Raw genomic sequence first — 13,990 nt, forward strand, 5'->3', positions numbered from 1 at the left:
GAATGTTTCTGAAGTTTCTTGTAGTATTTATACTGCACATTATTCAGCCTTTATGTCCGTTAAGCTGTTCCTTTTGGCTCATGTTCATCCAAATATTTTCATGATTTTTTTATTCATTTATTTTATTTAACCAGGGGAAAAAACCCATTGAGATAAAATCTCTTTTTCAAGGGTGCCCTGGCCAAGAAAGGGAGCAGGACAGCAAATCTAACAGTACAAACATAAAATACCAGTACAAAATTCCATTAAAACATTTGCCCTTTTAGCTACAAAAGCAACAGATGCAATCCACTATCTAACCTGTAAATTAAAAATTAAACCAGTAGTTAAAACAGTTCCAAACAGTTACATTCATCTTTAAAAACCTCTTTAATCAAGGATTTGAATTTCCCAAAAGGTACCAGTACTTCCAATCGGAGAGTCCTTTGCAAGGAGTTCCAGGTTAATGGTGCACAGCATGAGAAGTCTTTCCCAACACTGAAGTCACCCTAGGAACTTTTAAAAGCAGCAGCCTGCTGGACAGGGTATGATGACTACTAACCACAAAGCTGAGGAGGCTATTAATGTAATGTGCCTTATAAAAAAATGTGCGCGATTTAGCAAGTGTAATAAAACGCAACGACGCATGGTATGCAGAATCTTGAGGCCGCATGCATATACAGCAGGTCCCTGTAGTCAAGTACTGATAAAAAGTTAGACTGGACAAGTTTCTTCCTCGCTTGATGGGGGAAACAACCCTTGTTTCGAAAGTAAAAGCCCAGTTTCTTTAAAAGCTTACCTATGTGAATATTAAAGGCAAATTTATCATCCAGCCAAATACAGAGATATTTGTAGTAAGTTACCTTTTCAATGACAGCGCCATTTAGTGTGCAAAGGCTAAGGCTAAGAGTGTGAGCTCTAGTGAATGTCATGAACTTGTTTTTTTGGGTAGACATGTGATTTTCAACATAGACACTCTGAGATCTATCAGAGAGATAGTTTCTAAACCAATTCACAACCTCTTCACCAAAACCCACTTTAATTAGTCTGGATAATAGTAGGCCTAAGTCATGATCGAGTGAGTCAAATGCCTTAGATAATAATGCAGCACAATGTTGTTTTTCATCAAGAGAATTAATAATATCGTTGGCCACTAACATTGTTAGGGTTTGTGGTGTGGAGAAGGTTGGTGGACCCAAATGCAGGACGCACAGCAGAGGAGGTACAGTTCAAAAGGTTTATTAACAACTAAAGGTGAGCACAATTACGATGAGTGGCTGAGTCCAGGTAATCCAAAACAAACACAGTCTAAACAAACGAGGTAATCCAACTGAAAATCTAGAGACATGAGTAATCCAGAAACTGCAGAAACAACAGGGTACTGGCAGGGAATGACGAGATGTAACCATAGATATCCATAATGGAGGTCGATGTCTGCACCTGGCGGCCATCTTGTCACAGGCAGCTCGCTCACTTGTAACATTGTGTTTTAATGGTGCATGTACTTTTTAAATAATCATAACTTCCTCATAACCAAATTTTATACCGATTTTCAAAAGGTTTGGTTTGTTATAAACGTGAGAGATGTAGTTATGACTCTGCACACTTATGAATAATTATAACCATGGACTTTCATATATAGAACAGATAGGTGCAATGAATATACAAGCACAAGGTATTTATGTTAAATCAATATATAGGCTACTAAAATTATATATGCTGTCAAACGATTAATCACATCCAAAATAAAGGTTTGTGTTTACATAATGTGTGTACAGTGTATAATTATTTTTAATATATAAATACACACACATGCATGTGTATTTAAGAAATATTTGCATGTACTGTATATAGACTTGTATATGCCAGACCTGGTCTGTATGTATAACGTTATATAATGTATATTTTATATAAATATAAACATTTTATATAAAAAGTAACACAATTTTCTTAAATATATACACATGTGTGTGCATTTCGAATTTCTAATCGTTATTGGTGTCAGTAAAACATATAATTGATAACTTGCGCAAGTAGCCGTGATACACAACTATGCTACACGATTAAATCGTTTCTCGAAAAGAAATGTTGAAGCATCCAGAATTATAGCCACGTTAATAACGTTTGTAAGAAACCACTCACCTTACATTAGGTACCACCGAGAACGCCAGGAAGCTTGCCTGTGACAAGATGGCCGCCGGAGATGACGATAGAGACTCCGCCGTAAGACATCTAGCCTTTATTATGGATATCTATGGATGTAACCACAACATGCGACAGAGCGGAACACGCTACAATGACGCAGGATTTGAGGTTATCCAGGTAACTTCGGGTTTAACCCTGAGTTTTCAGTACCACAAAGGTGGTTCACTTCTTACCAGGGTAGATCGCCATGGTAACTTATGCTGAACGGCTAACCTGCTCCGGAGCAGGTTATGTTCCAGATAAGAGATCAACTCTGTGAAAACGCCACCTACTGACCAATCAGCTCTCTTGGAAAACTACATCACCATCTGTAGGAAATCCCACAGACTGTTTAAGCCTATAGGCTGCTTTATGTTTGCAGCGGTGATGTGGAGAAACTCTTGTATAGGCTAAAGCGATATAATCCTACAGAGACTGATTAAAAGCCTTGTTGCCTACAGGTTTTTACAGTAGGCCGAGCCTGCTTATTGCTTTGAAATGTGTTTAACATTTTTTTTATTTGTCCCAGTCCGTTTCACAGCCTGTCACAGCCGTTTAATAAATTATCAATTTATTTTTCTTATGTGAAGCTGAATATTATGAGCAGTTTGGTAAAAATGTTGCATGTTCTGCTAAATCTGTGTAGTTCATCTGCAATTTTTTCAAGCAGGTATGTATGACTTTAGTGATGTGTGTACCAGTTTTAATCAAGCGTGTGAATAGTGTAATACAGTTTGATGTTCAGGAGGTGACTTATGTTTGTGTCGGCTCCGACGGACGAGATAAGAGGCCGAGATGGGTTTCTTTCTGAACATTTGCTTCGTATGTTCAGACAAGCTTAGCATGTCCACATCCAGCGATATCAGGTAAAACACAAAGGCATGTTCTGCTAAATCTGTGTAGTTCATCTGCAATTATTTCAAGCAAGGTATTTCGTTCCCTTCGATCTTTCATTTGGTAGGGCGGAGGACTGTAGGTTCATAATGTCGGTAATCCTTAGGTCTCGGGCTCGAAGGAGGTGATTTATGTTTGTGTCGGATCCGACTGATGAGATAAAAAGCTGAGATGGGTTTCTTTGCTTCGTATGTTCAGACAAGCTTAGCATGTCCACATCCAGCGATATCAGGTAAAACACAAAGGCAAGTTCTGCTAAATCTCTATTGTTCTTCTGCAGTTATTTCAAGCAGGTATGTATGACTTTAGTCATGTGTGTACCAGTTTTAATCAAGCATGTGAATAGTGTAATACAGTTGGGTGTTTGTCATGGTCATGTCCATGTAACTGGCTGTCTTCATCCCTATTTCATTCCCTTCGATCTTTCAGTTGGTAGAGCGGAGGACTGTAGGTTCATAATGTCGGTAATCCTTAGTAATCAAGTATGTAAATAGTATAATACAGTTTGATGTTCAGGAGGTGACTTATGTTTGTGTCGGCTCCGACTGACGAGATAAGAGGCCGAGATGGGTTTCTTTCTGAACATTTGCTTCGTATGTTCAGACAAGCTTAGCATGTCCACATCCAGCGATATCAGGTAAAACACAAAGGCATGTTCTGCTAAATCTGTGTAGTTCATCTGCAATTTTTTCAAGCAGGTATGTATGACTTTAGTGATGTGTGTACCAGTTTTAATCAAGCGTGTGAATAGTGTAATACAGTTTGATGTTCAGGAGGTGACTTATGTTTGTGTCGGCTCCGACTGACGAGATAAGAGGCCGAGATGGGTTTCTTTCTGAACATTTGCTTCGTATGTTCAGACAAGCTTAGCATGTCCACATCCAGCGATATCAGGTAAAACACAAAGGCAAGTTCTGCTAAATCTGTGTAGTTCATCTGCAATTATTTCAAGCAGGTATGTATGACTTTAGTCATGTGTGTACCAGTTTTAATCAAGCGTGAATAGTGAAATACAGTTGGGTGTTTGTCATGGTCATGTCCATGTAACTGGCTGTCTTCATCCCTGTTTTGTTCCCTTCGATAGCTCAGTTGGTAGAGCGGAGGACTGTAGGTTCAAAATGTCAGTAATCATTAGGTCACTGGTTCAATTCCGGCTCGAAGGAGGTGATTTATGTTTGTTTCGACTGACGAGATAAAAAGCTGAGATGGGTTTCTTTGCTTCGTATGTTCAGACAAGTTTAGCGTGTCCATATCCGGCGATATCAGGTAAAACACAAAGACAAGTTCTGCTAAATCTGTGTAGTTCTTCTGCAATTATTTCAAGCAAGGTATTTCGTTCCCTTCGATCTTTCATTTGGTAGAGCGGAGGACTGTAGGTTCATAATGTCGGTAATCCTTAGGTCTCGGGCTCGAAGGAGGTGATTTATGTTTGTGTCGGCTCCGATTGACGAGATAAAAAGCTGAGATGGGTTTCTTTGCTTCGTATGTTCAGACAAGCTTAGCATGTCCACATCCAGCGATATCAGGTAAAACACAAAGGCAAGTTCTGCTCAATCTCTAATTCTGTAATTATTTCAAGCAGGTAATTATGACTTTAGTCACGAGTGTACCAGTTTTAATCAAGTATGTAAATAGTATAATACAGTTTGATGTTCAGGAGGTGACTTATGTTTGTGTCGGCTCCGACTGACGAGATAAGAGGCCGAGATGGGTTTCTTTCTGAACATTTGCTTCGTATGTTCAGACAAGCTTAGCATGTCCACATCCAGCGATATCAGGTAAAACACAAAGGCAAGTTCTGCTAAATCTGTGTAGTTCATCTGCAATTATTTCAAGCAGGTATGTATGACTTTAGTCATGTGTGTACCAGTTTTAATCAAGCGTGTGAATAGTGTAATACAGTTGGGTGTTTGTCATGGTCATGTCCATGTAACTGGCTGTCTTCATCCCTATTTCATTCCCTTCGATCTTTCAGTTGGTAGAGCGGAGGACTGTAGGTTCATAATGTCGGTAATCCTTAGTAATCAAGTATGTAAATAGTATAATACAGTTTGATGTTCAGGAGGTGACTTATGTTTGTGTCGGCTCCGACTGACGAGATAAGAGGCCGAGATGGGTTTCTTTCTGAACATTTGCTTCGTATGTTCAGACAAGCTTAGCATGTCCACATCCAGCGATATCAGGTAAAACACAAAGGCATGTTCTGCTAAATCTGTGTAGTTCATCTGCAATTTTTTCAAGCAGGTATGTATGACTTTAGTGATGTGTGTACCAGTTTTAATCAAGCGTGTGAATAGTGTAATACAGTTTGATGTTCAGGAGGTGACTTATGTTTGTGTCGGCTCCGACTGACGAGATAAGAGGCCGAGATGGGTTTCTTTCTGAACATTTGCTTCGTATGTTCAGACAAGCTTAGCATGTCCACATCCAGCGATATCAGGTAAAACACAAAGGCAAGTTCTGCTAAATCTGTGTAGTTCATCTGCAATTATTTCAAGCAGGTATGTATGACTTTAGTCATGTGTGTACCAGTTTTAATCAAGCGTGAATAGTGAAATACAGTTGGGTGTTTGTCATGGTCATGTCCATGTAACTGGCTGTCTTCATCCCTGTTTTGTTCCCTTCGATAGCTCAGTTGGTAGAGCGGAGGACTGTAGGTTCAAAATGTCAGTAATCATTAGGTCACTGGTTCAATTCCGGCTCGAAGGAGGTGATTTATGTTTGTTTCGACTGACGAGATAAAAAGCTGAGATGGGTTTCTTTGCTTCGTATGTTCAGACAAGTTTAGCGTGTCCATATCCGGCGATATCAGGTAAAACACAAAGACAAGTTCTGCTAAATCTGTGTAGTTCTTCTGCAATTATTTCAAGCAAGGTATTTCGTTCCCTTCGATCTTTCATTTGGTAGAGCGGAGGACTGTAGGTTCATAATGTCGGTAATCCTTAGGTCTCGGGCTCGAAGGAGGTGATTTATGTTTGTGTCGGCTCCGATTGACGAGATAAAAAGCTGAGATGGGTTTCTTTGCTTCGTATGTTCAGACAAGCTTAGCATGTCCACATCCAGCGATATCAGGTAAAACACAAAGGCAAGTTCTGCTCAATCTCTATTGTTCTTCTGCAGTTATTTCAAGCAGGTATGTATGACTTTAGTCATGTGTGTACCAGTTTTAATCAAGCGTGTGAATAGTGTAATACAGTTGGGTGTTTGTCATGGTCATGTCCATGTAACTGGCTGTCTTCATCCCTATTTCATTCCCTTCGATCTTTCAGTTGGTAGAGCGGAGGACTGTAGGTTCATAATGTCGGTAATCCTTAGGTCTCAGGCTCGAAGGAGGTGATTTATGTTTGTAATGGTTCCGACTGACGAGATAAAAAGCTGAGATGGGTTTCTTTGGTTCATTTTGTTCAGACAAGCTTAGCTTGTCCACATCCAGCGGTAGCAGGTATGACAAAAAGCCAAGTGCTGCTAATTCTGTAATTATTTCAAGCTGGTAATTATGACTTTAGTCACGAGTGTACCAGTTTTAATCAAGTATGTAAATAGTATAATACAGTTTGATGTTCAGGAGGTGACTTATGTTTGTGTCGGCTCCGACTGACGAGATAAGAGGCCGAGATGGGTTTCTTTCTGAACATTTGCTTCGTATGTTCAGACAAGCTTAGCATGTCCACATCCAGCGATATCAGGTAAAACACAAAGGCAAGTTCTGCTAAATCTGTGTAGTTCATCTGCAATTATTTCAAGCAGGTATGTATGACTTTAGTCATGTGTGTACCAGTTTTAATCAAGCGTGAATAGTGTAATACAGTTGGGTGTTTGTCATGGTCATGTCCATGTAACTGGCTGTCTTCATGCTTATTTTGTTCCCTTCGATAGCTCAGTTGGTAGAGCGGAGGACTGTAGGTTCAAAATGTCAGTAATCCTTAGGTCGCTGGTTCAATTCCGGCTCGAAGGAGGTGATTTATGTTTGTTTCGACTGACGAGATAAAAAGCTGAGATGGGTTTCTTTGCTTCGTATGTTCAGACAAGTTTAGCGTGTCCACATCCAGCGATATCAGGTAAAACACAAAGACAAGTTCTGCTAAATCTGTGTAGTTCTTCTGCAATTATTTCAAGCAAGGTATTTCGTTCCCTTCGATCTTTCATTTGGTAGAGCGGAGGACTGTAGGTTCATAATGTCGGTAATCCTTAGGTCTCGGGCTCGAAGGAGGTGATTTATGTTTGTGTCGGCTCCGACTGACGAGATAAAAAGCTGAGATGGGTTTCTTTGCTTCATATGTTCAGACAAGTTTAGCGTGTCCACATCCACCGATATCAGGTAAAACACAAAGACAAGTTCTGCTAAATCTGTGTAGTTCTTCTGCAATTATTTCAAGCAAGGTATTTCGTTCCCTTCGATCTTTCATTTGGTAGAGCGGAGGACTGTAGGTTCATAATGTCGGTAATCCTTAGGTCTCGGGCTCGAAGGAGGTGATTTATGTTTGTGTCGGCTCCGATTGACGAGATAAAAAGCTGAGATGGGTTTCTTTGCTTCGTATGTTCAGACAAGCTTAGCATGTCCACATCCAGCGATATCAGGTAAAACACAAAGGCAAGTTCTGCTAAATCTCTATTGTTCTTCTGCAGTTATTTCAAGCAGGTATGTATGACTTTAGTCATGTGTGTACCAGTTTTAATCAAGCGTGTGAATAGTGTAATACAGTTGGGTGTTTGTCATGGTCATGTCCATGTAACTGGCTGTCTTCATCCCTATTTCATTCCCTTCGATCTTTCAGTTGGTAGAGCGGAGGACTGTAGGTTCATAATGTCGGTAATCCTTAGTAATCAAGTATGTAAATAGTATAATACAGTTTGATGTTCAGGAGGTGACTTATGTTTGTGTCGGCTCCGACTGACGAGATAAGAGGCCGAGATGGGTTTCTTTCTGAACATTTGCTTCGTATGTTCAGACAAGCTTAGCATGTCCACATCCAGCGATATCAGGTAAAACACAAAGGCATGTTCTGCTAAATCTGTGTAGTTCATCTGCAATTATTTCAAGCAGGTATGTATGACTTTAGTGATGTGTGTACCAGTTTTAATCAAGCGTGTGAATAGTGTAATACAGTTTGATGTTCAGGAGGTGACTTATGTTTGTGTCGGCTCCGACTGACGAGATAAGAGGCCGAGATGGGTTTCTTTCTGAACATTTGCTTCGTATGTTCAGACAAGCTTAGCATGTCCACATCCAGCGATATCAGGTAAAACACAACGGCATGTTCTGCTAAATCTGTGTAGTTCATCTGCAATTATTTCAAGCAGGTATGTATGACTTTAGTCATGTGTGTACCAGTTTTAATCAAGCGTGTGAATAGTGTAATACAGTTGGGTGTTTGTTATGGTCATGTCCATGAAACTGGATGTCTTCATGCATATTTTGTTCCCTTCGATAGCTCAGTTGGTAGAGCGGAGGACTGTAGGTTCATAATGTCAGTAATCCTTAGGTCGCTGGTTCAATTCCGGCTCGAAGGAGGTGATTTATGTTTGTGTCGGCTCCGACTGACGAGATAAAAAGCTGAGATGGGTTTCTTTGCTTCGTATGTTCAGACAAGCTTAGCATGTCCACATCCAGCGATATCAGGTAAAACACAACGGCAAGTTCTGCTAAATCTGGCTGTCTTCATCCCTATTTCATTCCCTTCGATCTTTCAGTTGGTAGAGCGGAGGACTGTAGGTTCATAATGTCGGTAATCCTCATCAAAAAAATGATTTATGTTTGTGTCGGATCCGACTGATGAGATAAAAAGCTGAGATGGGTTTCTTTGCTTCGTATGTTCAGACAAGCTTAGCATGTCCACATCCAGCGATATCAGGTAAAACACAAAGGCAAGTTCTGCTCAATCTCTATTGTTCTTCTGCAGTTATTTCAAGCAGGTATGTATGACTTTAGTCATGTGTGTACCAGTTTTAATCAAGCGTGTGAATAGTGTAATACAGTTGGGTGTTTGTCATGGTCATGTCCATGTAACTGGCTGTCTTCATCCCTATTTCATTCCCTTCGATCTTTCAGTTGGTAGAGCGGAGGACTGTAGGTTCATAATGTCGGTAATCCTTAGGTCTCAGGCTTGAAGGAGGTGATTTATGTTTGTAATGGTTCCGACTGACGAGATAAAAAGCTGAGATGGGTTTCTTTGGTTCATTTTGTTCAGACAAGCTTAGCTTGTCCACATCCAGCGGTAGCAGGTATGACAAAAAGCCAAGTGCTGCTAATTCTGTAATTATTTCAAGCAGGTAATTATGACTTTAGTCACGAGTGTACCAGTTTTAATCAAGTATGTAAATAGTATAATACAGTTTGATGTTCAGGAGGTGACTTATGTTTGTGTCGGCTCCGACTGACGAGATAAGAGGCCGAGATGGGTTTCTTTCTGAACATTTGCTTCGTATGTTCAGACAAGCTTAGCATGTCCACATCCAGCGATATCAGGTAAAACACAAAGGCAAGTTCTGCTAAATCTGTGTAGTTCATCTGCAATTATTTCAAGCAGGTATGTATGACTTTAGTCATGTGTGTACCAGTTTTAATCAAGCGTGAATAGTGAAATACAGTTGGGTGTTTGTCATAGTCATGTCCATGTAACTGGCTGTCTTCATGCATGTTTTGTTCCCTTCGATAGCTCAGTTGGTAGAGCGGAGGACTGTAGGTTCAAAATGTCAGTAATCCTTAGGTCGCTGGTTCAATTCCGGCTCGAAGGAGGTGATTTATGTTTGTTTCGACTGACGAGATAAAAAGCTGAGATGGGTTTCTTTGCTTCGTATGTTCAGACAAGTTTAGCGTGTCCACATCCAGCGATATCAGGTAAAACACAAAGACAAGTTCTGCTAAATCTGTGTAGTTCTTCTGCAATTATTTCAAGCAAGGTATTTCGTTCCCTTCGATCTTTCATTTGGTAGAGCGGAGGACTGTAGGTTCATAATGTCGGTAATCCTTAGGTCTCGGGCTCGAAGGAGGTGATTTATGTTTGTGTCGGCTCCGATTGACGAGATAAAAAGCTGAGATGGGTTTCTTTGCTTCATATGTTCAGACAAGCTTAGCATGTCCACATCCAGCGATATCAGGTAAAACACAAAGGCAAGTTCTGCTAAATCTCTATTGTTCTTCTGCAGTTATTTCAAGCAGGTATGTATGACTTTAGTCATGTGTGTACCAGTTTTAATCAAGCGTGTGAATAGTGTAATACAGTTGGGTGTTTGTCATGGTCATGTCCATGTAACTGGCTGTCTTCATCCCTATTTCATTCCCTTCGATCTTTCAGTTGGTAGAGCGGAGGACTGTAGGTTCATAATGTCGGTAATCCTTAGGTCTCAGGCTCGAAGGAGGTGATTTATGTTTGTAATGGTTCCGACTGACGAGATAAAAAGCTGAGATGGGTTTCTTTGGTTCATTTTGTTCAGACAAGCTTAGCTTGTCCACATCCAGCGGTAGCAGGTATGACAAAAAGCCAAGTGCTGCTAATTCTGTAATTATTTCAAGCAGGTAATTATGACTTTAGTCACGAGTGTACCAGTTTTAATCAAGTATGTAAATAGTATAATACAGTTTGATGTTCAGGAGGTGACTTATGTTTGTGTCGGCTCCGACTGACGAGATAAGAGGCCGAGATGGGTTTCTTTCTGAACATTTGCTTCGTATGTTCAGACAAGCTTAGCATGTCCACATCCAGCGATATCAGGTAAAACACAAAGGCATGTTCTTCTAAATCTGTGTAGTTCATCTGCAATTTTTTCAAGCAGGTATGTATGACTTTAGTGATGTGTGTACCAGTTTTAATCAAGCGTGTGAATAGTGTAATACAGTTTGATGTTCAGGAGGTGACTTATGTTTGTGTCGGCTCCGACTGACGAGATAAGAGGCCGAGATGGGTTTCTTTCTGAACATTTGCTTCGTATGTTCAGACAAGCTTAGCATGTCCACATCCAGCGATATCAGGTAAAACACAAAGGCATGTTCTGCTAAATCTGTGTAGTTCATCTGCAATTATTTCAAGCAAGGTATTTCGTTCCCTTCGATCTTTCATTTGGTAGGGCGGAGGACTGTAGGTTCATAATGTCGGTAATCCTTAGGTCTCGGGCTCGAAGGAGGTGATTTATGTTTGTGTCGGATCCGACTGATGAGATAAAAAGCTGAGATGGGTTTCTTTGCTTCGTATGTTCAGACAAGCTTAGCATGTCCACATCCAGCGATATCAGGTAAAACACAAAGGCAAGTTCTGCTAAATCTGTGTAGTTCTTCTGCAATATATTATGTTCAGACAAGTTTAGCGTGTCCACATCCAGCGATATCAGGTAAAACACAAAGACAAGTTCTGCTAAATCTGTGTAGTTCTTCTGCAATTATTTCAAGCAAGGTATTTCGTTCCCTTCGATCTTTCATTTGGTAGAGCGGAGGACTGTAGGTTCATAATGTCGGTAATCCTTAGGTCTCGGGCTCGAAGGAGGTGATTTATGTTTGTGTCGGCTCCGACTGACGAGATAAAAAGCTGAGATGGGTTTCTTTGCTTCATATGTTCAGACAAGTTTAGCGTGTCCACATCCACCGATATCAGGTAAAACACAAAGACAAGTTCTGCTAAATCTGTGTAGTTCTTCTGCAATTATTTCAAGCAAGGTATTTTGTTCCCTTCGATCTTTCATTTGGTAGAGCGGAGGACTGTAGGTTCATAATGTCGGTAATCCTTAGGTCTCGGGCTCGAAGGAGGTGATTTATGTTTGTGTCGGCTCCGATTGATGAGATAAAAAGCTGAGATGGGTTTCTTTGCTTCGTATGTTCAGACAAGCTTAGCATGTCCACATCCAGCGATATCAGGTAAAACACAAAGGCAAGTTCTGCTAAATCTCTATTGTTCTTCTGCAGTTATTTCAAGCAGGTATGTATGACTTTAGTCATGTGTGTACCAGTTTTAATCAAGCGTGTCAATAGTGTAATACAGTTGGGTGTTTGTCATGGTCATGTCCATGTAACTGGCTGTCTTCATCCCTATTTCATTCCCTTCGATCTTTCAGTTGGTAGAGCGGAGGACTGTAGGTTCATAATGTCGGTAATCCTTAGTAATCAAGTATGTAAATAGTATAATACAGTTTGATGTTCAGGAGGTGACTTATGTTTGTGTCGGCTCCGACTGACGAGATAAGAGGCCGAGATGGGTTTCTTTCTGAACATTTGCTTCGTATGTTCAGACAAGCTTAGCATGTCCACATCCAGCGATATCAGGTAAAACACAAAGGCATGTTCTGCTAAATCTGTGTAGTTCATCTGCAATTTTTTCAAGCAGGTATGTATGACTTTAGTGATGTGTGTACCAGTTTTAATCAAGCGTGTGAATAGTGTAATACAGTTTGATGTTCAGGAGGTGACTTATGTTTGTGTCGGCTCCGACTGACGAGATAAGAGGCCGAGATGGGTTTCTTTCTGAACATTTGCTTCGTATGTTCAGACAAGCTTAGCATGTCCACATCCAGCGATATCAGGTAAAACACAAAGGCAAGTTCTGCTAAATCTGTGTAGTTCATCTGCAATTATTTCAAGCAGGTATGTATGACTTTAGTCATGTGTGTACCAGTTTTAATCAAGCGTGAATAGTGAAATACAGTTGGGTGTTTGTCATAGTCATGTCCATGTAACTGGCTGTCTTCATCCCTGTTTTGTTCCCTTCGATAGCTCAGTTGGTAGAGCGGAGGACTGTAGGTTCAAAATGTCAGTAATCATTAGGTCACTGGTTCAATTCCGGCTCGAAGGAGGTGATTTATGTTTGTTTCGACTGACGAGATAAAAAGCTGAGATGGGTTTCTTTGCTTCGTATGTTCAGACAAGTTTAGCGTGTCCATATCCGGCGATATCAGGTAAAACACAAAGACAAGTTCTGCTAAATCTGTGTAGTTCTTCTGCAATTATTTCAAGCAAGGTATTTCGTTCCCTTCGATCTTTCATTTGGTAGAGCGGAGGACTGTAGGTTCATAATGTCGGTAATCCTTAGGTCTCGGGCTCGAAGGAGGTGATTTATGTTTGTGTCGGCTCCGATTGACGAGATAAAAAGCTGAGATGGGTTTCTTTGCTTCGTATGTTCAGACAAGCTTAGCATGTCCACATCCAGCGATATCAGGTAAAACACAAAGGCAAGTTCTGCTCAATCTCTATTGTTCTTCTGCAGTTATTTCAAGCAGGTATGTATGACTTTAGTCATGTGTGTACCAGTTTTAATCAAGCGTGTGAATAGTGTAATACAGTTGGGTGTTTGTCATGGTCATGTCCATGTAACTGGCTGTCTTCATCCCTATTTCATTCCCTTCGATCTTTCAGTTGGTAGAGCGGAGGACTGTAGGTTCATAATGTCGGTAATCCTTAGGTCTCAGGCTCGAAGGAGGTGATTTATGTTTGTAATGGTTCCGACTGACGAGATAAAAAGCTGAGATGGGTTTCTTTGGTTCATTTTGTTCAGACAAGCTTAGCTTGTCCACATCCAGCGGTAGCAGGTATGACAAAAAGCCAAGTGCTGCTAATTCTGTAATTATTTCAAGCTGGTAATTATGACTTTAGTCACGAGTGTACCAGTTTTAATCAAGTATGTAAATAGTATAATACAGTTTGATGTTCAGGAGGTGACTTATGTTTGTGTCGGCTCCGACTGACGAGATAAGAGGCCGAGATGGGTTTCTTTCTGAACATTTGCTTCGTATGTTCAGACAAGCTTAGCATGTCCACATCCAGCGATATCAGGTAAAACACAAAGGCAAGTTCTGCTAAATCTGTGTAGTTCATCTGCAATTATTTCAAGCAGGTATGTATGACTTTAGTCATGTGTGTACCAGTTTTAATCAAGCGTGAATAGTGTAATACAGTTGGGTGTTTGTCATGGTCATGTCCATGTAACTGGCTGTCTTCATGCTTATTTTGTTC

General features: G+C 40.5%; 3 non-coding genes across 3 annotated transcripts; all 3 read left to right on the forward strand.

Moving 5' to 3' along the window:
• The first annotated feature begins 6,923 nt into the window (after positions 1–6,923).
• Positions 6,924–7,012, forward strand: trnay-gua. Its single transcript is given in 2 exon segments — positions 6,924–6,960; positions 6,977–7,012. It is a non-coding gene; the product is annotated as a tRNA-Tyr (tRNA).
• Positions 7,013–8,479: 1,467 nt separating this feature from the next.
• On the forward strand, positions 8,480–8,568 carry trnay-gua. The gene is given in 2 exon segments: positions 8,480–8,516; positions 8,533–8,568. It is a non-coding gene; the product is annotated as a tRNA-Tyr (tRNA).
• A 1,135-nt stretch (positions 8,569–9,703) lies between these two features.
• trnay-gua lies at positions 9,704–9,792 on the forward strand. The gene is given in 2 exon segments: positions 9,704–9,740; positions 9,757–9,792. It is a non-coding gene; the product is annotated as a tRNA-Tyr (tRNA).
• The last annotated feature ends 4,198 nt before the right edge of the window (positions 9,793–13,990 follow it).

The sequence above is a fragment of the Micropterus salmoides genome, unplaced genomic scaffold, assembly GCF_014851395.1.
Source record: "Micropterus salmoides isolate LMB-PRFRI ecotype aquatic unplaced genomic scaffold, ASM1485139v1 Ms_hic_scaffold_9, whole genome shotgun sequence".
Classification (NCBI taxonomy): Eukaryota; Metazoa; Chordata; class Actinopteri; order Centrarchiformes; family Centrarchidae; genus Micropterus; species Micropterus salmoides.